The 25,574-nt window shown below is 46.3% G+C and overlaps 1 long non-coding RNA gene across 9 annotated transcripts in view; it reads left to right on the plus strand.

Annotated features, from left to right (window-relative positions):
- Window positions 1-5,551: 5,551 nt before the first annotated feature.
- Window positions 5,552-25,574, plus strand: part of LOC112968830 — a 376,846-nt gene continuing 356,823 nt past the window's right edge. For 8 of the 9 annotated variants that reach the window (XR_003254455.1, XR_003254459.1, XR_003254458.1 and 5 more), the window contains exon 1: window positions 5,552-5,637. This is a non-coding gene — a long non-coding RNA (uncharacterized LOC112968830). Of the gene's footprint in view, window positions 5,638-8,513; window positions 8,584-25,574 lie in introns of those variants that run through there. The other variant, XR_003254456.1, reaches the window with a different exon arrangement.

Raw genomic sequence — 25,574 nt, forward strand, 5'->3', positions numbered from 1 at the left:
TGGGGTGGGCACTCCATGCCAAACTTTCGCTTGTCTGAGTGATACTGTGCTCCTCTTCTTTCTCCTCGGGGCATCGTTCATTCATTAAACTTGCTACCAGGGCAGCTTTGATGGAAGTAATGAATTTCCTGGAAGCAGTGACCTATCCTGAGTGAGGATCCAGACCTGGCCTTTGAGTGAATTGCCATACTTGAAAGAGGTGGGTAGGGAAGGCAGGAACTTTTGTAGTGTGCTCAGTTACCAGTTACCCGGATAAGAATATGAAGCAAAAAACAGTGCCAAAGAGCAAAAGGCCAGTTTTAGTTGCCTGCAGTCAGATATTCCGGAACAGAGCAAAGCTCTGAAGGAGGAGCACAGCTTACCTCTAGTCTGTTTGTCTTCCTATTTCCCTGCTCTGAACAAAACTTTGGGTGCCTGGCTCCAAAATACGGAGTGAGAACCAGTTCAGGGTAGATGCCATCTTTCTCCTTCCATGTTCTTGCACTGCCCCAGTCATCAAGGACATGATCCTAGCCAGCACCTCTGTGGCATGGCTGTTGTGTGAAATAACAAGCTGGCAAGTCCTGCCTCCTTATTTATTTTTTGGTGAAGGTTTTTATCATGTTTCCTGCAGACATGAACCGAGAGGAATGGGTGGTTCTGCTGTTGATGTGCCTCTCTGATAAAGCCGAATGGCTTTTAGCTAACTTTATGACTCTTGAGTTGCTGTCAGGGCTCACTGTATCCCCTTTTGCTGCTTTGTGTGACTGTTTCTACTGCACCTGCTAGAGGACAGGTGTCCACTGTGCAAGGGATTTTAAGCAGTCACTTAGCCTGTTTCCTTTTCAGATTTATGACCCTTCTTATGTATTTTTTTTTTCTTTGCCCCAGAAACCTCTCCTTTACCCCCCCGAAACAGAGAATATTTGTATGAGTCTGTAATTTGTTAATTGAAGCTCTTGCTTGCTTGCTTGCTTGTTTGTTTTTATGCAAAGGAAAAAAAAAGCCAAGTATGACTGCAATACAATGGTGTACAAAGTGTTAATAGGAAAACACGCAAAAAAACCTTCATTTCGGAGACATATTCCTTTAAGAGCCCCAAACCTTCTATCACTGCAGGCATGGAAGGTCTGCAAACCAAGTATCAATTGGTGTGATGTACCAGAAAAGGAAATGTTTAACTTTTTTGTTTATGTCCAGTAGATCTTGATGAAGCTTGCAGCAAAAAAACCTAGAAGGGATTCAAAGGGAAACAGCACATAGGGCTTCCAGCTGTATGTGTAGCCCTTTTTAAGAGCTTCATGAGAATGTTAAGGTTTCATTTTCAGCAGTGTCCATGGAATGTGTCTGCAATTTGGAAACCATTTCATAACTCTCAAATTTAAAATAGAAAATTAAATCTGGCCTAGGGTTTAAAAACTGACTAAAGAAGTTCCTCCAGAACAATGTTGAAATATCCAATAAACAGTGCCTAGAAAACCAGTTTCCATCAGGATTTGGAATCCAAATTTTATAGCCATTTTAGGTGATCTGGGGTTTGGAAGTCACCTACCTGTGAATTAGAAAGAGTGCCATGTGATTTAGGCAACCTAAGGAATTGTTCATGGATTATCTGTTAGCTGAAATATGTTTGCATAAGCCATGCACGATTCCTTAGGAAGGATTAGGGCAAAGGAGGAAAAACCTGTCACTATGAGCTGTTCTGACCACTCCTCTCTTCTGTTAACTGCCAGACATGATTTTATGTTTAATTATTTGCATTACATTGCTAGCCCTGTGCTAGGTGCTGTACAGACCACTAAGTCAGTCACCCTTAAGTCAGTGGAGTGGAAGAATGAAGGACTCACTTAAAGACATGAGCCAAACTATGTGTGTGCATTGGCTGTGGAAGGAGTGGAGGGCTTCTATTCTCTGAGCTCATTAGCTTGGGAAAGTACCTGAGACTAGGCAAACACACACGGGTTCTAGTGGAAATGAGTCCCTTCCCTCTAAGGCATATGTGCTAAAGTGTTTGAAGTAGTCAATGATGGGAAGCTGGCAGAATGTCCYGTATCCCATCCCCTCGGAATAGAACAGATATTCAAATTGTTCATTTAGCCTGTTATTTCAAAAAGCAAAAGTACTTCTTCAAAATCATTGCATTCCTGCACTGGTTAGAATTCCTTTTCTTCCCTCTATACTGTGCATCTCAGTAGGACGTTACTGGGAGAGATCCCTTCGGAGGTCCAGTTCATACTTCCTGCAGGGCCTACCTCTGGCCGGGCACTGGAACAGGCGGTCAGGAAAGCATCAGGTCAGTTATGTGGAGATCTTAGGCAAAGCAGAATGTATCAAAGTCTTTGACGTCCTGAGCATACAACTTGAAGTGTCTCTACTAAAGATGCCTGGTAATTACAAGCAGATTCTTCCCTTCCAGTCGCTGTGGTGAGGGGTGGCTACTGGCTATCACCCTAATGCGCTTCCTACCTCCTCACAGCCTGTGTGTACTTGCATATTTCCGCTTGCTCTTTTCTCATGTTCTCTTTTCTATGCTTCCCTTTACATTGTTGATAAACTGTCTGTATTGAGCCATGTTAAGAGCTGAATGTTGGGTTTCTGAGGGTCTGGCAGGGTTTCTTACGGAGTACCCCGATGCACAGGAACTATTAAATTGTAGTTTTGTGGTCTAACAGTTGTGCAGCATTGTCTGCTGGTTCTGTCTCGGCAGGAGAGTGCTCTCATCAGATGGCAGCTGGTGTGGTAGGGATAAACCTGGAAAAAGTGGTTCTGCGTACTGGTAGTAAACCTCTGAGCAAAGGAGGCTGAAAAGGGGAATGTGCAGTGTGGGTGGAAGAGAAGGGACATCCTGACACACAGAGTCCAACGCTGCTATGTGCCTGTCACCCACCAAGTCTGGTTTGAGAGGGTAAAGAGGAAAAGCTTTTCTTCTCTCGCCTCTGTTGGTATCTCTSCCCTTCTTCCTCTTGTAGAGCACTTTGCATGTGTGGTGTCAGCATGAACAGAGTGGAGGCAGGTCAGCAGRTGCCTGGATTACTTGCTCTTTCTCAATCCTGTGGCCAGACTTGCTGAGCCCATTTCTGTCGCCTGAATCATGCCTGCCTTAACCTGGTGGAAGTGAGGTCAGGAACTGGAGCTGGTATGTGTCCTCCCATTCCCACAGTTACCCATGTCCTGAGAAACCAGGGTGCTGGCTCACATTCCACTGCTCTGTTAGGAGACGTTTTCCTTTTACACCTGTCCAGAGTGACTGAATCTGTACTGGAAAATGCTGTGCCTCTAGAGGAGGAAATATGGGCCCTGCTTCTGTGAGATGCTGCAGGGAGGCCAAACATCCTCAGCAGATAGAGATCATGTAATTCAGGTGGACCACTAAACTTCTAGGCAGCAATTAGGACTTATGCAGTAACTCTGAGTCAACTAATGCATCTGGGTGCTGCCTTGGTGTATTTCCGATGGCAAATCCTTCCTTTGTAGGCCTGCTGTTCCTACATTCTCCCCTGACATCCAGAGTGCTCCACCTGGAAACCTGATCAAAAGCCTGTGGTGATGTCAAAGGGAAACTTCCCATTGAATTCCYTGTGTTTCCCTTGCTCCTCTAGACCTGCAGACAATCCCAGGCAGTTTCTTTGATGCCCTTTTCCCCAAGTGGATGAAATAATTATGACTTCTGTGCAGCAGGCTAATAGTCTAAAGACTTTAGTCAGGCCTGTTAGCAGCAACTCTGTTTTAATGAAAAATGTTCTGGTAAATCCTTCTGAGTTGCAACCCTGATTACTCTGCAGCCTGATGTGCAGCAATTGCGAAGCTAATAGGATCACCTGAATCTAGTTAATGAATTCTCTGTTATGGCTTTGCTGTGACTCACAAGATGGGTAGTGTTTCTTCTGGTCTCCCCTGCCCTGCTCCATTCTCTGGAGAATATTTATGCTCTGTGTTGCTAAAGGTAAGGGGAGGGGGTATCTATACTTTGAATGAATTAACTTAAATATATGTGTATCCTTCCTCTCGTTATTTCAAGGGAGTGTATGGATCAAGAGCCTGTGCTTTTTCCTTTAGACTCAAAGTGAGTTCATTCAAGAAGTCACCAACAGCTGTTGCTACCTGATCGCTCTTTACAGGCTTCCCTGCTGGTTTTGGTGAGAAATCTCTGTAGTTCAGTTCTCTGCTTCCCCAGTAGTAGTTTGCATCTGTGTTGGAGAACAGAGCTAGGAGAAACACATTTCCTCCCCAGCTAGCATTTTAAGGTAGTCTGTCCTGTATTAGGACAGGGAAAAAAGCTTTAATCTGAAAGTAATTTGTTTTTGTTGGAACACTTTTCTTTCAGTTGCAACCCTATATATGAAAACTGCTGATGCTTACTGCCCTCCCCACAATGCTTTCAAAGGAAAAAGGYGTATTAACCCCACCCCACTTTCTTCCATTTTGACAAGGTTGTAAGCTGGTGGTCTGGGTTTGGGAGGCTCAGTACCGTTCAGGGGAGTAGGACTCTGGGTGAGCAGCAGGGACCAAATGATGCTTTTGGTTTTAAGGTGCCTTTTCCTCTTATGGGTAGAGGATCTGGGTGAGGTTTATGGCTTGTTAGCAGATTGTTGTGTTTAAGGTTGACATTGTTTCCTCCACCTCTGTCAGGGATGAACAAACRTTTGGTATGAAAGTGGCCTTTCAAAACATCCCTCTGTGTTGACTTCTTGTCCTAAATGTACTATGTTTCTTTATGAGCTTTAAGCGTACATAGACTAGGGAAATACATAGATTTATAGGATTAACTCTCTGCTTAGGCACACTATAAAATGCACCTCTGACTCTGCACCTTATAACTACTGTAATAGCAAGGAAGTCTCCCTGATGAGTTTAGAGCAAAGTAAACATCCAGAGGATGTAATGAAGAGATTTGGGTAGGTAGGACATAGCAACACACTAGAGGAAAGACCTGTTACATTTCTGTAGCTGTGYGTTTCCCGTAGCTCCCGCACAGTCCTTTCCAGGAGATAATGCAGTGAACCATTTGTCTTAACTGCTCATGAATCTGGGCTAGTGTAAAAGAGCGGATGTGAGGCCTGGGACTGGTTAACCCGTAATGCTGGAGGGTGCTGCTCAAGATGGGAGAATGCATGGAACAAACCTTTCCCTTTCCCCACTGCTTACACCACAGTGCATTTCATACATGGCTCAGACTGAAATACTCAAACTCACTTGTGAGGGTGCTAGTACAGAACATAGGGCTGGGGGTTTTCAGAAGCTTAAGTAAATCTCTGTCCAGGAACTTGAAGGCTTTGCATAAGAGGGGAAAAATGCTAAACGACTGAAGTGTTGCAGTAGAGAGAGATGAATGAAGTTGTGAAGGAACTGTACAAATATTTGTGTCATGCTAATAACAGATTTCAGGCCAGTCTGTTAGAGCTGAGGGGAGGGAATGGCACTTTTCTTTTTTTTTTTTTTTTTAGTGTAGTCTGAAGAAAAAAAGTTAAAAAAGGTTTGGTGACATTTGGAAAGAGGAACAAAACCAAACCCAGCAAACCTGCTTGTAAGTGATAAGACAAGGAGGGGGAGAGCAGCAGAGATGGTGCTGAAGGGTTTATACTGACTTCCTGGACATTCAAAGTGCAGTATCATTTCTGTGGCTGCTCCTGCCTCGCTGGAAAATGCAAAGAACCTTTAGTGAGTGCATGGGCTGAAACGTGGGAGGAAGGAAGTGCTCTCTGTTTCTCTGGGATTTTTAAATGTTACAGTATCAGTCTTCTGCATTTCTAACTCTCCCCTAAAAGTTCAGGGCCTGCTTTTTGAAGGCTCCTGTCATTTATAGTTTTTATAGACATTTATCATCTGCTCTCTCTGAGTTTGGTTACCGGGAATGGATTAGGAATGTAGGGGCTGTAGCATGGATAGATACTGGTTTTAATCTGTTTTCTTCTTATGGAAGAAATGAGTAATATGTTCTGGGGCTAAAGCTAGCTTGACTCTGACCTCTGGCTCTGAGATGTCAGATGCCTTCACAGTAACATTAGCTAGGTGGCATGGGGGAGAAGGGGAACGCTTGTATTTGTTCACTGCCTCCCAGAAAGTTGGCTGGGTTTTCTAATGGCAGGTGGGAGGAAGTCACTTCTCACCTCCTGCTCAGACAGAGCAGAGGTCAGCTATCTCACTTCTGTTTTTCTTAATTTTGCTGATAAATATTTTTGATATTGTGGAAGCTAAGCATAGGAAGATCAAAACTCAGCATTTGTCAGTTTTCTGGAGGAGTGGGAACTGCCTGCTTCCCACATCTTGTCTATGGGATTGCTTCACATGGCTGCTCTGTGTTGGGCAGTGCCTTGTGCTTCCCTAGGAGATGCTCCAGGCCATTGGGAGGTCTCCCTGCAAGTGCTGGTCATGAAGGAGCATGACTGTCTGCTGGAACTGTGGACAAGGAGAGATGGAGTTTATTCTTGGCTCCATCGCAGGTTTGGAGTCCGACTTTGGCCACCTCGCTTCCATGCCTTGCTGTAACAGTCAGGTGAAGCTGCAGGGAGGAGATCTTGGCAAAGCAGCATGTGCTGTACACTGTCATTCCCTATCGGAAGCAGACTCTATCCTGACTTTGTGGTACGGTGGCAGACCAGATACCACCAAACACCAGCTTTCCCAGTTTGCTAGAGCTAAAAGCAGTGCTACTTGGTTGAGCTGACTCTTGCTCCCAGCGGGGCTGGAGGGGAGCTGTAGCAATGAAGCTGCTGTCTCCCTCTCTCTGAACCTACTGTACTTAGTGGGAGTTTTCTGCATGCTCTTGAGAGGGACAAAGGTTGAACACCCTTACTCTAACCCATGGGGAAAGTATTTTGAGAGGCTTTCATCTTTGGAAAACGCATTGGGTTTTCTGGTGATGAAAGAGCTATTATTTACCTATCAACAACATAATCCCCTTCCCTCCTACAGATTGCAGGCAAGCTCCTGGGGCAAATGGCACTGTAATTAAGAACAAATATTTACTGTGAAGGACTAGCTGAGGCCTGGCTGGGCAAGCAGCCATAAGCTTTGTCTGAACTTGCCTTCTGTTCCCCTTTGAAAGCAGGGAGTCAAAGTCTTTTGTTGGAGGAGTGTTTGTGAAGCACAAGATGGTGGGTTGGGCCTCTGAAGCAGCCAGGAGCCATCAGGCTATTTGTTCCAAACGTAGGAAATCCCCCACAAGCAGGGTTAGTTATATCTAGAGGCAGTTCACTTTTTTTTTTTTTTTAATTTTTATTTTTATTATGGATTGCTCTTAGGTAGTTCTGCAACCGAGGGTGGGTGCAGAGACAGACCTGCACTCAGGGACTGCAGCTGGCACTGTGCTACAAGCAAGTCTGTGAAAGTATTTGGCTGCCTTAAAATCACAAATTAATTTAGACTTTGTTTGCATCTACTTTCCATTATGATTTCTGTGGCAATTCAAGAGTATGCTTCCTGGGACTCCAGCCCTGGTGTTTAGATGCAAGGGAACTTGACTGCTGGAGAAAGTATGTCCTTATGAAATAGCCAGGACTGTTTCACAGCTCAAGCTCACAGCCTACTCTCCTGCCCTCTGCCACTGTGATCAACAGTGAGGAGGGGTGACGGTGATCTTGCTCATCTTGTGGCGAGGCTCAGCAAGCTGAAGTTTAATAAATAAGTCAATTGTGAGTAACAGAAACAATTGCAAGGATGTGGTGTGTGGTTCAACCAGCTATCACTGGTGTGGTAATGCAACAAGGCATGYGATTAGACTGGGAAATTGCTGTAGCATACCAAGATGTATAGTACGAGTCCCACAGAACAAGTAAACCTGGGAAAAACGTACACAGACACACAGTTTGTAAAAGGATTGAACAAAGTGTCTGAACAGTACCAACACTGGTTCAGCTTCCAGGGCATTGAGAAAGCCATGGAAGTAACTGGCAGGTGCCCTACAGCACACTGATGTGTGCACTATAAAACTCGAGTTTACAATTTGTCAGAGTCTTTGAGGAATATGTGACACACTGGTCTGATTTAAGAGGCGCTTTTTTTTTTGTCCCTCCTCTTGGTAGGGGTGGCCTTCTCAGTGGTGTAGCAGCTGAAAACAGGGCTCATGGATGCCTGTGTTCACAGGCCGAGCCCACCTGCCTGGATTTCTGATCAGTGAGAGCTGCTTTATTAAAAAGATGTCCAGTTTGGGTATTTAAAATAATCTCCTTTGCTCCCAAAGAGAAATTTCTTCTGGGGCTTTGCTCTGAACAACGTGTCTTCTTTCACTTGGGATCTCGAACAAAAGACAGGGAGAAGGCAGGGCCACGTTGCGTAGCGTGCAGGGATTGAGGGGGTCTGGGAGGGCTTGGCAAAAATGAAGAAGAGAAAAAGCTCATGGTAGTGGCCTAGAAAGTCACAGAAAAGGGAAAAAATGAGCTAAAGAGGCTCTGGCAGACTGGAGGCTAGTGCTCCTTGAAAAGGCAAGAAAAGACTCAGCAACCAAAACACTGCCTCGTGCTGTGGCTTTATCAGTGCCCACCTCCTGCTTTGGCCTATTCGCTGTGCGGGGAGCCAAGGAAGAAGCAGACTGTGCAGCCGCTCCAGCTCTTGCACTGCAATCTGTGTTAATGCTAGCAAACTCCAACTAAAYCTGCAGCTCAAATGGTAGAAAGCTTGCTCACTGTTTTTTGTGTTAAACCCACGCCATCCCATTTTGTGAGTCGGTGTGGTTTTTGGCTTCAGTGGCCAAAAAATGCCAGAAAAGCCACCAGATCCTTGTTTTGGCTTCAGAATCTACTCCAGTGTGTGTGTCTTTTGCATATGGGCTGCAGGAGGGAAGCCTTGTTTTCTGCTCCTGACCTTCTTTGCCAGAGAGTCTGACATCTAGCCTCCCTTTGCCAATCCTGCAAGGTTTTTGCTTGATGTTTAGAAGGAGGGTGTAAGTAAAGCTGCCTGGATGATAGGCCGTGCCTTCTTTAGGGGTATGATTCCTGCCTTGTTTTGTTGATTCCTGCTACTGCTCCTGTTTCATGGTCACATTTGCCCCTTGGCAGGTTGAGGGCTGCATGTATTTGACTTATGCCAGTGAGAACTGTGTCCTGAAAAGAAGGTGAGGTTGGCTAAGAGCATGGCAGCAAGAAATTCCTCAGATGAGGTCTTGTTTGGCTTGGCCAGTGTAGGATCCTGAAGCCAGATGGGCTACTAGACAGAGRTTGTGCACCTGAGCAATGGCCTTGTAGTAGAGAGTGGGAACCCAAAATAGGGACAAGTAGTTGATGAGGGAAGAAAGCAGTGATCCAGAGAGAAGTGACTTTCCAGAATTCACAGAGCAATCAAGATCAAACATCTGAGCCTGGCTCCTCCCCCTCCACTTTACACAAATGCAGTTTCATGACCCAAGAGGACTGAAAATATCATCATGGCACTGAAGAGATGACTATGCCCAGCTTAATGATTGAAGTTTAATGACAGAAACAAACTACACAGTCTTTCTAGCATGTGCCTTTTTTAAAAGGATCCTTGCTCTCCTGGCATGGGCTCTTTGAGCGCGTTGGGTCATGCACAGTCCAGATTTAATGTGTATTAGCAGACACAGCTCCTGCTACATCTGTGCCCCTGGCTGCTATGATGTTGCAGCTAGCTGGCTACAGCCAGGAGATCTCTTGGCCTTTCTGCCTTCCTACTGCTTTTATGAGGGAGAGAACTTACTGGTCACTGTTAGGATGGCTGGATATAACAGATACTTGGATGATTGAAAAGACTCATAGCTCTGCACTTCACCAAACAGTCCTGTGATTTGCCAGCTCTAAGCCTGTTGTATCCTAGTTCCTCTCTCAAGTTCTCAGAGCAGACCCTAGTTTTATTTGTTGCTGTCTGTGTGCTGTGGGACTGTATCTCCTTGGAATTTCTGTGTCTGCTTGAATTTTCTTTGTTACTCTACATTCATGAGTTCTTGCTGGTCCTTCTTCCTGCCTGAGCAATCTGGCCATGTACCCTGGTTCCTTGGGTTTGGGGGAGCTGATATGGGTTACTTGGATGGGACCTCATCCAGGACAGGATTCTGCAGACTTCTTAGAGTCTATGGACTAGCRTGGGTCCCATCCCCAGCTGAATCCATCTCATGCAGTTAAAATGTCACTTGGGATAAACAAAAGCTTGCCATCCCTGCCTGTCATACTGTTTCCCAGAGTGCTTACCATGTGTTTCTACCAGTTCACTTGCTCAAAATCTGCATTTTCTGCTGGATGTGAGCTGCCCCGGATTTCCAGCCAGATACTGGCTACGGCCAGGAAGAGTCGGTGCAGCATGCCTAGCTAGGGCCAGGCAGACAGGCCGACTGGCTGCTGAGAGGTCACAGACAGCCTCCAAATTTGAGCTGTTTGATGTCTTTGTTCAGACTGCTTGGGACACTGCCTGATATGAAGTCCCTTCTCAAGTGAGTTTGCGCCTTGGTAATAAAGACAATAATTGATTCTTGGAGGCTTGGTTTGCATGCAGCCATGTTCTCCCAAAGAAGCTGCTTTTCTCTGGGTTTGGGGTTGTCTTTCGTGTGAGGGCTGTTGGCATCGAGTTCTGAATAATTCTTCTGGAGACTGTCATGGTCTGGTGTGTGGAAGTGTTAAGTATCTGCTGCGCCTCTTGTTGACTTCAGCTGAACTCCTGACAGCATGAGCTGAACTCTGTGGAAAGTCATGAGGAGGAGATGGTGCAAGGTGGCTGCCAAACCTCCCTGCTCTGCCACGGTTGTGGCCTTGGAGGGTGGCCCCTCTGCTGAGGGTGGATYGCTCAGATGTGCTCTCCTGTTCAGAGCTATTGAATCCCAGAGACCTCCTGCTTCCTGGTGAGCTCCATCCCATGCAGGAAGCAGTAACCAGGACTAGAGAGGCCACTGTTTTAAATTGCGTTTAGAGCTTCSCATCAAAGGCAAGTCTGTTTGGGTCTGTGTATACTGGAGAATTCCCCCATTTCTTTAAATTTGCTATTTTAAAGAGGTGGATGCTGAAATGCCTTATGTCTCCACTCTCCCCTGTTAGTTTAGAGACAAGTTTAACACTCCTTATTTGAAAAGGACCTAAGGGAAGAACTCCAGATATTCTCTGCCCTTATAAAGAGTCTTTAACACCTCAGCACAGGGACTACCAATTGTGCGGGTACCCATTGCTTGTGACAGTTATCAAACAAACAGACTAGTTGTTTCATAAGACTGCAAATACACACATGCTGTTCTGAGATGCAGCACGTGAAGGGAGTCTGAAGAAAATTCTCAGAGTCCCTGGTGAAAAGTGGATGGGAGAACCAGGTTGCTGTGGCCCACATGGTTCTACACAGTGCTGGGAAGGAAGAGTTAACTGCTTCTGCCTGACAGACCTTGGAAGCAGAGGTTGGTTGGCTGAGCACTGGAAATCCTCTTTTCATGCCAGGTGTAACAAGGATCATCTGGTATAAATGTGTGTCTGCCTGAGACACAGATCTTCCTTAGACATGCATTCAGCACGAATGAAGCTTGCTGTCTCCTGGAGGAGCCAGGTCCTCAGTTGAGCAAAGCCTAATGGAAATTGGATTTAGACCAAAATGTCTGGATGGCATATGATATTTACTGAAATATGGCATTGCTTGTGTAAGCAACGCGCCCTTCTCCCTCACTCTGGAAACCATCTGGGCCTCATGTGCGAGCGGCTAAAACCCAAGAGCAAGAGAGCATCTGATGCTGTATGACTCTTGTGATGATACTTCCCACTCTGCCCTGCCAAGGGTGCCCCTGCTTTTGTGGGCATGGGAGTCTCAGCCATGCCCTGATAACCCTCAGTCAGTTGTTAAGCAGAGGATATCTTCCCTTTTTCTGCAGTAGTTGTAAACAAGCTAGGGTTATTCAGGCACAGGTATGATGAGTTTGCATAGGACTTTACTGATCGGGTAAGGGACAAACCCTTCTGCCTGGGCCAGGACACAGTAATTCCACTGGCCAAACCTTCCTCCACTTCTAGCTGGATCCACAACCAGCAGCTTTATTGGCTCTACTGATTTTTATACCAGCTGGAGTCCAAGCCCCTGGGAATGAGGAAGGGATGTTTGGCGTGTCTCTGCACTTGCATAGGAAGTGTTTTATCCAAAGGAAGCTAAGGGAGCTGAGTACCACTTAGGAGAGGCTTGGGAGCGGACAGGGCTCTCCCTGCCCTTCACATAGCCAGGCTGAGGAGGGGTTTGTCTTGTCGCTCGGCTGGAAGGGCAGATGGGGTCAGGGGAGGGCAGAGAATAGGCCCCTGCCTGCCTGAAGTAATGAGAGCTTGGCTGTGCTTTTCATTAGCTTCTTGGTATGAGCTTAGTTAAAAGTAGCTCCTCTGGGGTGGGGTTAGGGTTTCCTCTGCTGTTTTCAAGGCTTTCCTTGTAGCTTCCTCTCTGTCTGTGTGCACACTCTGCAGGTTTTGTTTCTTAAAGGGAGTGTCATATGACAGCCTCAGCATCTCTGATCTTTCTGGCAGACTGATCCCTCTTCCTTCCTGAGCTTGATAAACAGTCCAAGAAACTGTGTGAGTGTGAGTGCATGTACGCCTTTCAGAGATCCACAACTTGCATCTCCAGTTGTTGGTGGCTTTTTTTTTTTTTTAAATCCTTCCGCCACAGTTTCTGGTGCTGCTCTGCTTTGCCTTCTCATCTACTCCTCCTGCTGTGGTTTACTTGCTGCTGATTGATGTGAAGATGTAGATAATATTGAACGCCCATTTCTGAGAACCTCAACTTGTGCTACTCTGGCCTCACATCCTGATGGCACAGGATATCCAAGGTGTTTATGGTTAGGGTTTCACAGATGCCTGAAAAGATGTTGAAATCTGCCAAAAATCAGCCTGCTCTTTGGTGGCAGTTTCTCACCGGAGTGTGGACTCTGCAGCTTGCAGGTTACCCAAGTGCCCAGTTCAGATATATTCTCTGCCCAGTTCAGATAGATGCTGTTAGGAGAGAAAAGCCTTCTCTCTGTGTCTGTCTAGAGCACCCTAACACAGCAGAGCTCTGGTTCAGAGCAGGACTCTGATGTGTTAGCACAATGTGAATCACTCCCAAACTCCAGCTGTCTCTGACCTAATGTGACTATGCACTAAAAGAGTCTCTTTTGCTTCCAGCCCCATCAGCTTGTGCTTTTGTGGCCAAAAGACCTGGCTCTAGCTATGTTACTGCTGTTTGAAAGTGGAAACACGCTGTGTGGAGACACCTGCCAAGGCCCAGAAGGTCTGGAGGCTTGGTCTTTGTACCTCTGCTCCGAGAGAGGAGTTGGACGTCATCCAAAAGCCCCTTGGAGCTGTGTAATCTCTTGGTCTGAGAGAGAGGGGCGCGCTCTCTCACTTTATGAAATAGTGCTCATGTTTGAATCTCATCCTCCTGTCTAGATCATTGCCAGACCTAAGTTTCCAGACCAGGCTGGGCTGGCCTTGTACTGCCTCTTCAGCTCTTCCAACTGAGTCTGACCCTTTCCTCAAGCACAGCTGATGCTTGGGAAGTGACATGTGTGTTTCTCCCCATCCTCCAGGGTAGGAGGAAAGTTCCCTCCTCCATATTCCCTTCCTCTGTCTCACAGGGCCTTGGAGAGATCCGACAGCTCAGCATTCATCAGCAGCTTTTAAACAGCTCACTTAAATACTGAGATGCTCTTTTCCCCTTCCCCTTTTTGCTATGTTTAGCTTCACCTGATTGATTAATTTCATTTTGATACATCTCAGATATTTAATCTCCGCCCTGCAGAAAGATGGGCTGGAGAGATGCTGTTGCTTCCCTAAGGTGCAATGAAGAGCTGGAGAGTGTTTTTTCATTCAGTCCGAAAAAGCCCTCTAATAACACAGAGGACATGTTGTGCTCTAGTGAAAGGCAGCTTTGAGAGATCTTGTCATCTGCTCCGGCTTGTCCTTGTTCTGTCTCTTGCTGTAGGACTGGAATGAAAATACCATCTCAGATGCTGCAGCACAATTGATTGGAGCCACTTCAACCAATTCCATCTCCCTGTTCTGGAGGAAAACCTTATTCTCCTTCTTTCCCATTCTGGCCAGATGAGGTCCAGGAAACTCGATGCTCAAACTAGAGGTTCTTTCTTTTGCAGGGAGGTGACCCTGTGAAGGAAGCAATCAGCTTTTTAGCAGGTGGGCTAAGGATCTTGGAACAGGACAGTGATGGGATGGGGAAGATGAGTTGATGGGCCCCATCTCTCTCAAACGGAAGGATTGTCAGGATCAAAGGTTTGGAATGRGCATGAACAGCTGTGAGATAGAGGCAGCAATGAGCTGCTTCTGCTCATGCTGAATAACACTTGGTTCATTGGCTGCCAGTGTCTAGCTGTAGACCCTCTTCTGGGAGTGAGAACTGTGCCCTGTGTTCCTTCCCCTTCCTCTACCCTGGGACCTTCCACTGAGTTGATTCCCCTTGAGGCTGAGCTGCCTCTGGGGACCCCATCTTCCTGAAGGACTGAGGACATTGATTAATAGATGTACTCTGAGCTTTAAGGCAGTGGGGTTTGGCTTCCTCTCTCACCTCCAGAGAGGTGTTTATCTCTCTGGTCTGGCCACCTCAAGGAAGAGGTGGATCTCAAGACTTGGTTTAGGCCAGTCTTGAGTGAAAAAGTAGGGATCAGAGCCCTGCTGCAGGTTGAATTCTGCCAAACAAAAGACTTCTTGCGCTCCTCCGCATTGCCTGTGTCCCTTAGCAGAAAGAGAACGGGATGAGAGCTTCCATCTGGATGTGTTCATTTCTCCTGAGCCATATCTCTCCATAGCCATTCATTTGATATTGTATCCATATGGTGGTGCCTTTGCCTAGCTGAGCTCTGGGAAGCCCACCAGGAGATAGACCTCACGTGACCACRAAATAGAAAGATTTTATATGGCCATTTAAAACTCTGCTCTTTACCAGGACACAGCCTCCTGGGGCAGATCTGTGAATGGAGCCAAGTCCCACTTCCTTTTTCCTGACCACTGCTCTCCTGGGCCAGCTCACATATTGAAGGATTTTTGCAAGCAGGGTTCGGTGATCTTTTTTCTCTAGGTTCTTGGGAGTGCCTGATCTCTTTGGGGAATGATGGAAGGAGGTAGTACCTTTGCTTTGACTGCTGCTATGCTCTCTCCTGGAGCTCAGTAAAATCTTCACTACTCCCGTGTTTCAAAGGAAGCTGCCTGCAGCTTTATTTACTTGCATGGGTGGGGATGTAACAAAAGGAAATGAAGAAGCCCATGCTAACAGCAGTGGCTTTTGTTTGTCACCAACAATACTGCGAGTCTGGCCCCACTAAAAAGCAAATGCTGAATGGCCAGCTGCCATCCTGTCCTGGGCTCCAGCCCTGTGCTCTTGTCTGGAGAGTTGAGCAGAATCCGACCTTCTTGCTCACTGCTGCAGCAAGGCGGTGGGAACGATGTGATGCTCTTCCCCAGGAATTAACATTGGACAAGGCATGTGTTTAACCGCGGTAGGTCGGGCTCTCCGAGCGTTCTCAGCGTAAGACCCCCTCCTCTTTCCAGATGGCGAAATGTCTCTGAAGAATTCTCACTCTGGATAGACTTTTTTGTTTAACTGCTTGGCCTCTGCCCAAGGGAGTCTGTGTGGCTTTATGGGAAAGAGGTTTTTGTTGTGCAGTAATGGTGGTGTGCACATTTGAACATGTGTGCCCAGTGGAACATTCAGCTAGGATTGAAATTGCACTCTTGACCGCAAATGTTTGTGCGTATGCATTGATTGCACTTATCTGTAAAGTTATAATCCTTACTCAGTCAAAGCTTCTGGTATTAGAAGTGTGCTTATAATTCTTCGCCCATGCTCTGCAAGGCTCTGTTAAGCCCATTACTGCCTCTTTCACTGCTGCATATTTGTCTTTATCATGTTATGCCTTGCGCCCAGTTGAAAAACTGCTAGGTCACTGGGCCTTGCTGCCCAGCTGTGCGTGTGGGAAATAAATGACTTCCTCAGGGTCTGGTGGCTGATGGTGGAACAGCCAGGTGGGAACACAGACCCTCCCCACCCCCTAGTAGAGAGCTGCTCTGAGATAAACCCCCAAATTGTTGTAGACTTGTTATGGAGCCCAAATAAGGGGTGGGAGATGTGGCTTCTGCCTCTCCTCTGGCTGTAGGGGTACATTTTTACAGTGGTTGGTGACTATCCCTATTCCCTCCAAGGCCCAAGTCAGCCAGGGCAATATCTTGCCTGCGTCCAACAATACCTTCCTTCCCTCCCTCACAGGTTTTGGGGATCCAGAAAGGATCATGCTTTTTCCATGGCTCCCTGGAAGGATGTGTATTCCCTATATCTGTAGGGAATATGGCTTCCAGGAGAGCAACTTTTTACCTCCTTTTTTTCTAAATGGAGGGGAGGAGATCGGATGAGGGAAGGCTCTGTAAACTAAAAGATAAAGGTGACATAAGAACAGTGAGGACCCGGAATAAATCTTGGTTTGACATTAGAAGGTGTTTCCCATTTACTGTGGTGCTAAGGTGTGGAACAGCCTCCAGGAGGAGCAGCATGAGGTGGCGTTGAGAAGCTGAATTGCATTGAAGAAAGAGTTTTATCATTTCTAGAAGAGGGTTGATTATGTAAAGATGCTGTCTGTGACTGCATGCCTTGGACCTGAGGTCCTGAGAAGTCCTCTCTGGTGTGTGTCTCTGACTGTAAACTATGTTTCTCAAGGTCTGTTGGGTGTCTCAAAGTGGTAGAGGAAGTGCTGTGTCAATACGAAGGTATTGCTTTGCATGCCATGGGACTGATGGGTGGAAAGGTGCCCTCTTGTCTGCAGGAAGTCTCTTTTGGGGCATCTATTTCTTTTAATAGGATATGTTGCAGATAGCTGATGCAGCCATTTGCTAATCAGCTGCAGAATAATGATGTTGGGGTATAACATTATAATTAGTATTAATGCTTGTGTTCTGGGGATGAATTTGACTAATGCTGAAGCATGACTTGCCAGAGGTTAATATCTCTGATATCTTCATAGCTAACTAGCTGAAAGAAGACAGAAGCACAGGGTTTGCATAGCTTCCTAGGAAGAAGATTGTGTGTGTGCCTTTTCCACGTGTAGCCTAGGCTTAGAAATGCTTCCCTTATGCCCAGTGGGTTTTTTCATGGGTACTTGTGGGTATTGGGGGTTGGCAGTTTGAAAGGAAGGTTGGTTACGGATCCCATGCAGAGTGAAGGGGGTACATTCACCGGTCCAGGCACTCATGCTAGAATCAAGAGCATGTCTGGGGAACATATAGGGGCTTCTCACTCAGATCTCTTTCATCGTGTGATGGGAAACAATTCCTTGTGTCAGCAGGATGCAGGCGTTGGTGGTAATCCATCACCTCATGGCAGGGGCCATGCAAAACACCCCTCAAAAGCCCCCGGAGTGCAAGGACGCTCCTCCTTCTCATGAGGCAGATTGCTTACTCTTTGGCCATGTGATAGCTGTGCTTTCAGTTGYGTGGAGGAGGAAGGATGCAGGAACAGGCTGGATCTGGCTGATGGGTTACAGGTATCCCCTACCCTGAGGAAGGTAGCGTAAATAGGATGTTTGGTATTTTGGAGCAGGATCCCTGTAGTCTAGGATTGACAGAGCTGGAGTCAATTTTCTCCCTACCTGCTGTGTGACCTTCAGGAAACTTGCTGTTACCTGTGTGTGCCTCAGGTCTTCCCCCATATCTTCTTGGCTGGATCAATTCTCTCTGTGGAAGGATTCTCCCTTGCTTGGTGTTGGTGCTGTGGCCTTCAGCCTGAGTCTGAACTCAGCCCTGTTCTTGAGGTGATAATAACTCCAAGCCTTTGTGGAAAGCAAAGCTTCTGAATACTATGAGCTTCATCTAATTTGCTCCTGGGAGGCACATCTGGAAGGGAAAGGGAAGATATGAGGGATGATTTTGGCTAAAAAATGGAGCAGAATGATTTTTTTTATTATTATTATTCAGAGCTTTGCTGGCCAAACAAGGCCTGAAGCATTCTTCTCTGCCAGCTTCTTTCACTGGAAACTCCAGCCCCTTCCTCTCCTCTACTTTGAATAAGTAACTACTGTCTCAAGACCTGTGGGAATGCCAGATGGAAAGCGCTCCCTTCCTTTCGGACTCACTATGTGTACAGGACTCATTTCCAGCTTGCTGGCATGTGCTGGTTCCGGTTGTTCAGAGAGCTGTCCCCAGCACCTCCTCCTCAGCATGAGCGGAGGGAGACTGAGCTCCAGAAGAGGAAAAAGCTAAAGGAGAAGAGTTTTGCATGGCTGATGAAAGCAGCTGACATGCCTGTGCTGGCTGCGTAAAGGTGTTCGGTGAGCACAGTGGGAATGCGGCTGATCCCAAGTTCCAGGAAGACAATCTGCTAAGACAAATAATTGTGCTGCTGTTGTCCAGGCTTCTCCAAACACTCAGCAGGCACCTCTGCCTCATAACAGCCCTTGGAAGCAAATACTTCAGTGAGGAAAATTTAACTTGCAACACGTTTGAGGCCACAAAGCAAATTAGCAGCATGGTTTGCGATATAGCCAGGTGTCATTTCTCCGTTTCCTGGGCACTGCTAGGTACCACTGATTTAGCAGGAAAAGACAGATACTGTAAAAGGAAAATAAAATTCTTACATCCCATCCAGCATCACCTTAGTATCACTACTTGCAATGGGAGGGCTTTTGGAAAGGATAGTGAGCTGGCTGTCATGGAAAGGACTAATGGATGCCTACAGGAGGAAAAGCAGGGTGGGGTGTCCCCTGGAGATGTGTCGTTGCACTAGAGGAGTGATGTGGATGGCAGCAAAGAAAACAAGAAGGCACCTGCATGCTCAAAACTCTCACTGGAACTCCAGCAACCTTTGGTAGAACTGCTTTGAGAAATGCTTTGGAAGAGAATTAATACCCTTCCATCTGTGAGACTAGGCATCTTCTTACTACCAGAGACTTGTTGTCTGCAAGGGTTTTGTGGCAGGCGCTGGCCTGTCCCAGCATGGGAACCCATAGTAAATTCAGTGAAGAATGGGACTCCTCAGAACCTATTGCAGATGTTCATGTCCAGCATTAAAATATTATAGTCTAGCTTCTGAGATGCTGAAGTGCCTCTGTTTTTCCCTGAAATAAACAGTTTGGCCCTTAGGTCATGCCAAAACCTCACTGAAATCTGAAATGTGAGGGAAAGGTGGGGATAGTCGCATAACGTCATGTTAAACCTTGCAACAAGGTGTCTAAAGAAGGAGTCAGTAGGGAGAGGTGCTGCTGCCCTAGGCAGGACAGCAGCATATTCACATTTCCCTGCATGCATGCGTTCTTCTACCTTGGCAATGTCTTCTGGTTGGATTCTGAGCACTGCAAATGTCTAAGGTGACTGGCTGTTCTGCAGCAGCTCTGACTGGGCCGTGGCATAGAAAATATTAGTCATACCTAGTAGGCGTATTTGGTCAACTGTTCAGCACACTCGCAGCATATGTGGGATGCACCCTCAGTCTTTATGGGAAATTGTATACCACAATATGGCAACCCCAGTGGTGAATGAGGTGTGGAGGGTCACCTGACCCTATGGATGACTGAGTCTGCAAACTTCAGGTGGATATCTRAAGTCTGAGCCTCCTGCATGGCTCCTTCAGTATCTACTCTGGATGTTATCTGGTGACTGCTGAGAATACAGAAATTGTCCTAGAAGTAGGGACTGAAACCCAAGATTTCCTCTTGTTTCTTTTTCTAAGACTGAGTCTCAGATATTTTTATCCTTTGTTGAAGAAAAAGGTGGCTTGAAGAAGAAGGTGGGGTGACTGCTTAAAGCCTGGGGCCCAGGCAGTGGTCCTGGCCATACACCCAGATGTTCTGACTTCATGCAGGTGGTGGCGAGGGAAAGCTTTCCCTGTTTGGCTGCTGACCAAGGAGCATCATCATTTCTAGCCGTGCTTAGAATGAGATCCCTCTCCTCAGAAGGGGACTTAGGCCTGGAGAGCCAAAGTGCAGAATGGCCCTAATCTATGAGCCTTGTGGAAAGGGCAGAAAGAGGACTTGTCATTGAACCATTTTCAAGGGGCACAGCTCTTATGGAGGCATTTCTGGAAAAATAATGTTTTTTCTAGTTCTGCAGGATCCCCTGGCCTTGATGATGGAAATGAATTAAGTGCTAAGTGGCACTGCAGTGAAAGCCTGCTGCATATAGCTTCGCTTCCTGCAGGACAGAGCCTCCTCAGCCTCCAAAGTGGTAGAGAGGTGCCCTGGGACATGGTGGGGAGGGCTTTGTGTTAAGATGCGAGCTTTTGCTCAGCAGTTCTCCATACCCAGTGTGTCTGAGAGGTGTATGCATGTGCTACAGTGGGTCAAGGCCAGGCGAGCACTCAGACCTGGTTCTCCTTCAGCTGTCCTGCACTCAGGTGTTGTGGCATGGGCTTGGGGCAAATCTCCATGTGTGGGTAAGTCTAGTCAGTGAGTTTAGTTCAGGTTCAAACGTGCGGGGGGGTTGAGCTCACCCATTTATGCCTCCTTGTGGGGCCCTGCTCCAGCTGGCAGTGCAGTGCTGTCCAAGCTTTGGAGTCCTGGTGCTCTCCAAGGCTGCTCTCCTTGCAAGAGGAGAGGATGGTTTTGTTTAGTTTGCTTATATGAAGAAAAAAGTCCATCAAAGTAGGGATTTGGAAACCGGGGGTGGGGGGAGGGAAGCAGGAAGTCTTCCTGTTAGCATTTATTAGAAGGGAAATTAATGTTTTATTTTCAGGGGCCCTGCTGGATGTGCAGTGCTTGGGGATAGTGGTGTGGTGAAAGCCTCCAGACTTCTCGTGTGTGGGGTGTGAATATGATCTGGAATAAGCAAGTAGGGGCTAAATATAGAAGCTGGCTCTCATGATGACAGTGACAGCTCTGCCCCTCATTGCAGTCCTGGAGGCACCAAGTTCTGCCTATTGTTCTGGTCGCGTTCTTTTTTTCCCACGATGGGGCCTCTGTGATGGAATAAAATGAAGAAAAACAGATGGGAAACAATAACCCAAGGAACAGGCCCTGAGCTTTGCTGGAAGCTTCCAAAAAAACTCCATAAATCCCCAAATGCATTTGTGCTGGATTAGGGAACTGGAGCAAACCAAGGGTCTAGTACTTGCCTTCATGTGCTCCATGGACAGCTTTCTACAGGGGCTCTATCTTGCAATAAATGGTTGTAGTGGCAATTCTGTTTCCTTAATCTTTTAATTCTGGCAATGTCCCTAGCTGTCCTTTCTCCAGGCTACCTGACCTTTTGTCTTGCAGGCGCCCAGGTAAACTGAGTCCACAGGGCTGGCACTAGGAGGCTGAAAATAATGACAGCCAGACCACCTTTCCATGCCTGTCGGGTAWCAGGGAGCTGGCTGCAAGGAAAACTTGGTGGGACCTTAGCAAGGCAGTGGTGCAGTCCGAGTTGCTGTTAAATGCACTATAGAAAGAATAATCATTAGTGATTGTAAGCCTCTTGGAAGTGGAGAGGGGCTGGCTTGATTGCTGAGCGAGGAATATGACCTGCTTGAAATATCACATTTGGTGAACATGAAGACTTCAAAGAAATTAGATGTCCTGACCCTGCTACAGCTTGCTTTTTTTCATATTTGGAGCCAGTGTGTGATATTTTCCTCAGTGGATTGTTGTTATTTGTAGTATCTCTTCCTTGAGTGTGTGCAAAACCCTCTGCAAAAAGCAAGCCAGCTGGATGACTCTGGAGGTGAATGAATGAAGTTTGGTCCTTTCTGCAGAACTTGGCCTTAACTTGCAAAACGCAAAACGCTTGGGTTCTCGCCTGCCCATCTATGAGTTGGCTTTGCACACTAAGCCAGCCAAAAACTATAACTGGTTTTTTCCTCTTATGGGTTATCTACTGCTGGCTTTTTGAGATGAATCAGTGCATCAAGGGATGGGATAAGCTTTGCAGCCAGCCCAGGAGAGGAGTGAGACCGTGTTGAAAGAAGCAGAGGGGCAAGATGGGGGATACAAGCAAAAATGAGTTCTTTGCTTGAGTCGACCGTCTTGTGCGACCTTGCCCTTAGGATTTGAGGCAGGAAGAACTATACGTGGTGAAGCCCTGCTGCTGCTGCTGTGCTGTTACAGCACTGGTGCTAAGTTGTTTAAAGCTAGGTAGGGATCTATACACCAGTGGTTTTTAACCTTGTTAAAATTCCCTTTTTCTGTTTCTGGTCCTTTCCACAAGGATATATTCTTTCAGTCACCCTTCTCCCTGATACATTCACTCTCTCCAACAGTTTGTTTGAAACATCTGTCATGACTCTAAATGGATCCCTATGCATGCAAAGAATGGTGAAACTATGTATGTGCTGAAGTGACATGGTCCAAAGCTACTGAAACCAACAGCTAGGCTCCCATTTTGTTTGATGGGCTTTGGATTAGGCTTGATGTTGCTTAGACAAATGGGCATTTGCAGGATATAACTTTTATATGTGGCTGATCACAGTACTGGGGGACATTGTGTACAGACAGATGTGTACTCCAGGATTGTAATTACATGGTTTATTAATTCAGTGTATTGCTCCTTGCACAACATTGGGAGATTTTTTTCATTGAAACTGTGGTGTTTGTGCTGTTTTGTTCCATGTGTACGTGAAACCACACAGGACCCACTAGATTACTGGTCAAAAGTGAGTTTGAAATCTACACAAAATGCTCTGTGGTGTGTGCAGGAAAATGCATTGCTTCCTTAGACCAAGGGGTATGCTGCCAAACTTGGTTCATATCCCACATCCTGTGCCGTGCTGCAGCACTGCAATGTAGCTGGTGTCCTGTTGWGGTACTGCTTCTACAGATGGGTATAATGAGCACACTTAATAAAGTGTACTTTCAAGGCAAGGCCAGCAAAGTACAACTAGCCCCTGTTCCAGTTCATGTGTTTGCTCATGCCATCTTGAAGATCTGTCCTCGGAGAGTGCACCGAGGCTGGGGAACTGCTGTTACAAGCCCTGTGGTGCTCCAGGAAATGAATCTTCCTGTTTTGTTACCCACCTCGGTTTTATTTAGGGCAAGCCTTGCTTCCTGCTGAGAGCTAGCAGTGACTCGAGACCGACCTGGGGACCAACAGAGGTGGATTTCGTGAGGAACGTGAAATATGTTCTTCTTTTCTTGGACTTTGATCCACTGAGAATCTTTTCATGCCATCTGAATGGGATGTGGGAAGAAGCAGGGGAGGAGGAAAATGACTGCAGGCTGCTCTTCTCTTTTAGGATCTGACTCCCATTTCTGCTGTCTTGGGGGAAGAGTGGTTTACACCACTGGTCAATGACCTTTTCTCAAATGCAAAGTAAATATTTTCTCAGCAGCGTAACTGTTGTGAAAGAAACAGTAGGAGGCAGGGAAGATGGCAGGTATCTTTAGATACCTTGGGTGCAGAATAGCAGAGTTAGGCTGGATAACACCAGTGAAACTGGCAGGAACAGACTCTTTATCTTTTGGAGAGAGGCACACGCAGAAAGATGTTTTCCAACACCACAGGGTGGTTGGCACATCTGACAGCGAATCCAGGCTGCAGAGCAAGCTACACTTGCTCTGAGAGGGGGAGAGCAGAGTCTGGCTTACAGAGTGAAGAACAAGGAAGAAAAAGTCAAGGTCTTCAATGGGTTTGGGCTAGTCTAGCTCAGAGGTGACGGAAAGAGAGAATTCTCCTGTTTGTCCTGCCTCACCTCTGAGGCATCAGCTAAATCCTTTTATGTATGTAGACAAGAGTCACTTCGGTCCAATGCAGCTTTAAGAGGAAAAAAAAGAAACAACAAAAAAGCAACACATAGTAGCGCATAAATGGTTGAATCCTTGGTTAATCAGCTGAACATGTGGAAAAAAAAATACTTGCCTTGAATGAAGTATTGAGTTCCAACTGGGTGGGCTGACATTCAGTAATGCCACACTGCAATATTTTGTTTTGGAAAGAAATCAGAGTCATTTCATCCTTTCTTAACATTGAAGCTATTCTGTAATTTGCAAATTGAAAGTGCAGCTTGGGGGAGCTGATTGCATTTCTCAGTGCCTGTTCCTTGTGCTACACACAACCCTGTCAAGGTTTTTGTGTTCACAATGTAAGGACTGGTGGGAAGGTCTACCTTTTGCAGGCAAATGAACTGCTTGATTTCAGAAACAAAACTAAATGTGAGGTTAAAAAAACTAAATACCTTCTTGTTTAGTGCCCTGCAAACCCCTTGTCCCTGAGGAACAGAGCAATTGGAGGGAGCTGTAAGTTCTCACTGCTGTTACAGAGATTGGCTCTTGGCTAAGAGATGCTGGGAGTGACAGTGTAAAGGCAGGAGCCCACCTAAATGGTCATGCTTGCCTTGCGTTGCATGTGTGGACTGACTTGCAGGAAGAAGGAAAACTTCCTTCTTCTGTGATTTTTACATGGTATTAAAACTTGCTGTAGCTTAGCCCCTGGCTGCCCACCCCATTTTTGAAATCGCAGTGGTTTCAAAACCTCTTGCAGACAGTTTTGAAGTAGATTCTCTGAGAGTGCTTTTGCTGGTGATAGTGGTAGCTTGGTCTACTTTACAGCTCTACACCATCTCAAAACTAGTTTATCTTGAAGCAGGTATTATTCTTGCTGTAGTCCCTCAAGGCCTCATTGTGCTTGTCCCTGCACAATCACCGTGCTTAGCTGGAGGCATTCCCTTCTGCAAAGAGTAGTCAACGAAGCAACTTGCCCAACAGCACAGAGATGGTTGGAGGCAACAGGAGAGCAGAGCGTATCTGGACAGCATAGCCGCTGGACAACACCCCCTCCCTGCTTACTCGCGGATCTCAAAGCTGACCTAGCATGTGTGTTGTTGACGTTGCTGTGGTTTCTACTTACTCGCAGCCCAGGAACGACCAAGTTTGTTGTTCCTTTAGCAGTCTTGTAGCTTTGAAAATGGAGAACAGCTAGAAACAAGTTGGGACTTGACTTGTTCTATTTATAATTCARTGCACCTAAAGTTCGCGTGCCTGTAATGGCTGTAGCAAGTACAGCACCATTTAAACGTAGGGAGATAGGGACTCCACCTCTCCGTTATCAAATCAAACCGTGTAAATCAATGCAGTGTTGCTAGCAGATTCTCTGTTGGAGAGTCCATCTCTTCTTTTGGCAAGTGGGTGATGCTTTATGTAGCTTTCGGTATCATATTGATGCTTATGTAGTCTTAAAAAAAATAACAGCTACTGTCCAGTCAGTTCTGCCCTTTCCCATGTAGCAATCTAATCTCTTGCATGCATGGCCGGAAAAGCAGCTGCGAGTGGCTTCTCCAGATACAGAGCAATGGCAAATCCAGCTCATGATGTATGTTATCAATGTGAATTGCCTACCCCTTTCTCCTGCTCCCTGTCTCTCCTGACAAGAGTAATGGAAAGTTAAAAGAATTATTTAACGTAAAATAGATATTTAAAGAAAAGCTTCTTCCTGTAAAGTGTATGCACGGTTATCGACATCCTAAGGAAGAGCATTTTGTCTTTTGCTCCTCAATGATGGGAACTCACGGTGCTGTAGATTACACCAATATAAAAGTTAATGTACTCAGCTTTAACACAGGTATTTTACTGTTATTATCACTGTCGAAAGTGACATCCATCACAGTGACATGAACCCAAAAAGGAAAAAAATGCCCGGTGTGGTTGTGTCTAATAACCCCAATTACAGAGCTCTTCTAATGCCTTTTTTATAACAGTTTTGCAGCTCTGTGTCATTTCCCATTAGTGTGATTTCTCTCTTGTCTATAAATTTCTCAGGATTGCC

The sequence above is a fragment of the Apteryx rowi genome, unplaced genomic scaffold, assembly GCF_003343035.1.
Source record: "Apteryx rowi isolate R43461 unplaced genomic scaffold, aptRow1 scaffold_326, whole genome shotgun sequence".
Classification (NCBI taxonomy): Eukaryota; Metazoa; Chordata; class Aves; order Apterygiformes; family Apterygidae; genus Apteryx; species Apteryx rowi.